The sequence below is a fragment of the Bos mutus genome, chromosome 6, assembly GCF_027580195.1.
Source record: "Bos mutus isolate GX-2022 chromosome 6, NWIPB_WYAK_1.1, whole genome shotgun sequence".
NCBI classification, from domain to species: Eukaryota; Metazoa; Chordata; class Mammalia; order Artiodactyla; family Bovidae; genus Bos; species Bos mutus.
Genome location: NC_091622.1, coordinates 2,953,061 through 2,958,291, shown reverse-complemented (window position 1 = coordinate 2,958,291; position 5,231 = coordinate 2,953,061). Strand labels below are relative to the sequence as shown.

At 42.2% G+C, this 5,231-nt stretch overlaps 1 pseudogene; it reads left to right on the top strand.

Annotated features, from left to right (window-relative positions):
• The first annotated feature begins 1,034 nt into the window (after positions 1–1,034).
• Positions 1,035–1,840, top strand: LOC138988271 (craniofacial development protein 2-like; annotated as a pseudogene).
• The last annotated feature ends 3,391 nt before the right edge of the window (positions 1,841–5,231 follow it).

Below are 5,231 nucleotides of genomic sequence, written 5' to 3'. Positions count from 1 at the left end.
AGTGTTACTTATTTGCAGTGTCCCTCCCTCCCCACAGCGTGACTGAACAAGTGAGCCTAAAAAAAAAAGTGTCCACCACCGCCCCCTTTGTGTCAGGGTGGAAATCAGACACTCAAGAGACCAGCAAACAGAAGAAGCTAAAACAGAGGGAACTGCCTTGGAAGCGGCAGGTGCAATAGACTAAAAACCCTGTCATTAGTACTGACTACATAGGAAGGGGCCTATAGATCTTGAGAAATATAAGCCAGAGCAAGGAACTATCTGAAAATGAACTGACCCCAAAATACCCACAACAACACCAGAGAAAGTCCTAGACATATTTTTACTATTTTTATGATCATTCTTTCTTTTTTTTTTATTTAATTAAAAAAACTTTTTAAGTCCTCTATTACTCCTTTAATTTTCACTTTTATAACCTACTATTACTTTGCAACCCCACACCCGAGGCCAGGGGTGGCAGCCTAGAGGACCAACCCCACGTCCAAGGAGCAGTGGCTGCGCAGGCACAGGAGGGTCTAGAGGAGCTATCCCACGTTGAAGGTCAGGAAGGGCGGTGGTGAGGAGATACCCCTCGTCCAAGGTAAGGAGCAGTGGCTGCGCATTGCTGGAGTAGCCATGAAGAGATACCCCATGCCCAAGGTAAGAGAAACCCAAGTAAGATGGTAGGTGTTGCAAGAGGGCTCAGAGGGCAGACACACTGGAACCATACTCACAGAAAACTAGTCAATATAATCACACTAGGACCACAGCCTTTGTCTAACTCAATGAAACTAAGCCATGCCTGTGGGGCAACCCAAGACGGGCGGGTCATGGTGGAGAGATCTGACAGAATGTGGTCCACTGGAGAAAGGAATGGAAAACCACTTCAGTATTCTTGCCTTGAGAACCCCATGAACAGTGCAAAAAGTCAAAATGATAGAATACTGAAAGAGGAACTCCAGGTCAGTAGATACCCAATATGCTACTGGAGATCAGTGGAGAAATACTCCAGAAAGAATGAAGGGATGGAGCCAAAGCAAAAAGAATACCCATCTGTGGATGTGACTGGTGATAGAAGCAAGGTCCAATGCTGTAAAGAGCAATATTGCATAGGAACCTGGAATGTCAGGTCCATGAATCAAGGCAAATTGGAAGTGGTCTAACAAGAGACGGCAAGAGTGAATGTCGACATTCTAGGAATCAGCGAACTAAAATGGACTGGAACGGGTGAATTTAACTCAGATGACCATTGTATCTAATACTGCAGGCAGGAATCCCTCAGAAGAAATGGAGTAGCCATCATGGTCAACAAGAGTCCAAAATGCAGTACTGGGATGCAATCTCAAAAACGACAGAATGATCTCTGTTCGTTTCCAAGGCAAACCATTCAATATCACAATAATCCAAGTCTATGCCCCAACCAAAAATGCTGAAGAAGCTGAAGATGAACGGTTCTATGAAGACCTCCAAGACTTTTTAGATCTAAAACCCAAAAAAGATGTCCTTTTCATTATAGGGGACTGGAATGCAAAAGTAGGAAGTCAAGAAACACCTGGAGTAACAGGCAAATTTGGCCTTGGAATACGGAATGAAGCAGGGCAAAGACTAATAGAGTTTTGCCAAGAAAATGCACTGGTCATAGTAAACACCCTCTTCCAACAACACATGAGCAGACTCTATACATGGACATCACCAGATGGTCAACACTGAATCAGATTGATGATATTTTTTGCAGCCAAAGATGGAGAAGGTCTATACAGTCAGAAAAAAAAGACCGAGAGCTGACTGTGGCTCAGATCATGAACTCCTTATTGCCAAATTCAGACTTACATTGAAGAAAGTAGGGAAAACCACTAGATCATTCAGGTATGACCTAAATCAAATCCCTTATGATTATACAGTAGAAGTGAGAAATAGATTTAAGGGCCTAGATCTGATAGAGTGCCTGATGAACTATGGAATGAGGTTTGTGACATTGTACAGGAGACAGGGATCAAGACCATCCCCATGGAAAAGAAATGCAAAAAAGCAAAATGGCTGTCTGGGGAGGCCTTACAAATAGCTGTGAAAACAAGATAAGTGAAAAGCAAAGGAGAAAACGAAAGATATAAACATCTGAATGCAGAGTTCCAAAGAATAGCAAGAAGAGATAAGAAAGCCTTCTTCAGCAATCAATGCAAAGAAATAGAGGAAAACAACAGAATGGGAAAGACTAGAGATCTCTTGAAGAAAATTAGAGATACAAGGGGACATTTCATGCAAAGATGGGCTCGATAAAGGACAGAAATGGTATGGACCTAACAGAAGCAGAAGATATTAAGAAGAGGTGGCAAGAATACACAGATGAACTGTACAAAAAAGATCTTCATGACCCTGATAATCACAATGGTATGGCCACTGACCTAGAGCCAGACATCCTGGAATGTGAAGTCAAGTGGGCCTTAAAAAGCATCACTATGAACACAGCTAGTGGAGGTGATGGAATTCCAGTTGAGCTATTTCAAATACTGAAAGATGATTCTGTGAAAGTGCTGCACTCAATATGCCAGCAAATTTGGAAAACTCAGCAGTGGCCACAGGACTGGAAAAGGTCAGTTTTCATTCCAATCCCAAAGAAAGGCAATGACAAAAGAATGCTCAAACTACCACACAATTGCACTCATCTCACATGCTAGTAAAGTAATACTCAAAATTTTCCAAGCCAGGCTTCAAGAATACGTGAACCGTGAACTTCCTGATGTTCAAGCTGGTTACAGAAAAGGCAGAGGAGCCAGAGATCAAATTGCAAACATCTGCTGGATCATTGAAAAAGCAAGAGAGTTCTAGAAAAACATCTATTTCTGCTTTATTGACTATGGCAAAGCCTTTGACTGTGTGGATCACATTAAACTGTGGAAAATTCTGAAAGAGAAGAGAATATCAGACCACTTGACCTTCCTCTTGAGAAACTTGTATGCAGGTCAGGAAGCAACAGTTAGAACTGGACATGAAACAACAGACTTATTCCAAATAGGAAAAGGAGTACATCAAGGCTGTATATTATCACCCTGCTTGTTTAACTTATATGCAGAGTACATCATAAGAAATGCTGGACTGGAAGAAACACAAGCTGGAATCAAGATTGCTGGGAGAAATATCAATAACCTCAGATATGCAGATGACACCACCCTTATGGCAGAAAGTGAAGAGGAACTAAAAAGCCTCTTGATGAAAGTGAAAGTGGAGAATGAAAAAGTTGGCTTAAAGCTCAACATTCAGAAAATGAATATCATGGCATCCGGTCCCATCACTTCATGGGAAATAGATGGGGAAACAGTGGAAATAGTGTCAGAGTTTATTTTTTGGGGCTCCAAAATCACTGCAGATGGTGACTGCAGCCATGAAATTAAAAGATGCCTTTTCCTTGGAAGGAAAGTTATGACCAACCTAGATAGCATATTCAAAAGCAGAGACATTACTTTGCCAAGAAATGTCTGTCTAGTCAAGGCTATGGTTTTTCCTGTGGTCATGTATGGATGTGAGAGTTGGACTGTGAAGAAGGCTGAGCGCCAAAGAAGTGATGCTTTTGAACTGTGGTGTTGGAGAAGATACTTGAGAGTCCCTTGGACTGCAAGGAGATCCAACCAGTCCATTCTGAAGGAGATCAGCCCTGGGATTTCTTTGGAGGGAATGATGCTGAAGTTGAAACTCCAGTACTTTGGCCACCTCATGAGAAGAGTTGACTCATTGGAAAAGTCTCTATGCTGGGAGGGATTGGGGGCAGGAGGAGAAGGGACGACAGAGGATGAGATGGCTGGATGGCATCACTGACTTGATGGACGTGAGTCTGAGTGAACTCCAGGAGTTGGTGATAGACAGGGAGGCGTGGCGTGCTGTGATTCATGGGGTCACAAAGAGTCGGACACGACTGAGCGACTGAACTGAACTGAACTGATTATTTTGCAAAAAAATAAAAAATAAACAATAAATACCCCAATTTTTTTTAAAAGCAAACTTCATATATACTTTTTTTTAATGATTTTTGTGACTTTATTTTTTTTCTTTTTTTATTATTCTTTTCTTTATCATTGTATTTTTGAAATTCCAAACTCTACTCTAGATTTTTAATTTTTGCTTTTTGGTATTTGTTATCAATTTTGTACCATTAAGAACCCAATCTTCAGGGCCCATTTTTATTTGGGAGCAAGATTACTGGCTTGACTGCTCTCTCACCCTTTGGACTCTCCTTTTTCTCCACCAGGTTGCCTGTGTCTTCTCCTAACCCCTCTCTGCTCTACCCAACTCTGTGAATTTCTGTGTATTCCAGATGGTGGAGAACACTTAGGAACTCATTACTGGCTGGATCTGTCTCTCTCATTTTCATTCCCCTCTTTCATCCTCCTGGCCACCTCTGTCCCCTTCTTCCCTCTTCTCTTCTCTGTAGAATTCTGTAAACATCTCTGAGCAGTCCAGTTGTGGAGTGCACATAAGGAAGTGATTACTGGCTAGCCTGCTCTCTCCTCTATTAATCCCACCTCATCTCATTTGGGTCACCTCTAACCCCCTCCTCCCTCTTCTCTTCTCCATGTAACTCTGTGAACCTCTCTGGGTGTCCCTCACTGTGGAGAAACTTTTCATCTTTAACCTAGATGTTTTGTCAGTGCTGCTATATAGAAGGAGAAGTTTTGAGACTACTGTAAAAATAAGACAGAAAACCAGAAACAGGAGGCTTACATCCAAACCCTGACTCCAGGGAACTCCTGACTCCAGGGAATATTAATTGACAGGAGCTCATCAAATGCCTCCATACCTACACTGAAACCAAGCACCACACAAGGGCCAACAGATTCCAGAGCAAGACATACCACACAAATTCTCCAGCAACACAGGAACACAGCCTTGAGCTTCAATATACAGGCTGCCCAAAGTTACTACCATACCACTGACATCTCATAACTCATTACTCAACACTTCATTGCACTCCAGAGAGAAGAAATCCAGCTCCACCCACCAGAACACCGACACAAGCTTCCCTAACCAAGAAACCTTGACAAGCCACCTGTACAAACCCACACACAGCAAAGAAACTCCATAATAAAGAGAACTCCACAAACTGCCAGAATACAGAAGGGACACCCCAAACTCAGCAATATAAACAAGACGAAGAGACAGAGGAATACTCAGCAGGTAAAGGAACAGGATAAATGCCCACCAAACCAAACAAAAGAGGAAGAGATAGGGAATCTATCTGATAAAGAATTCCAAATAATGAT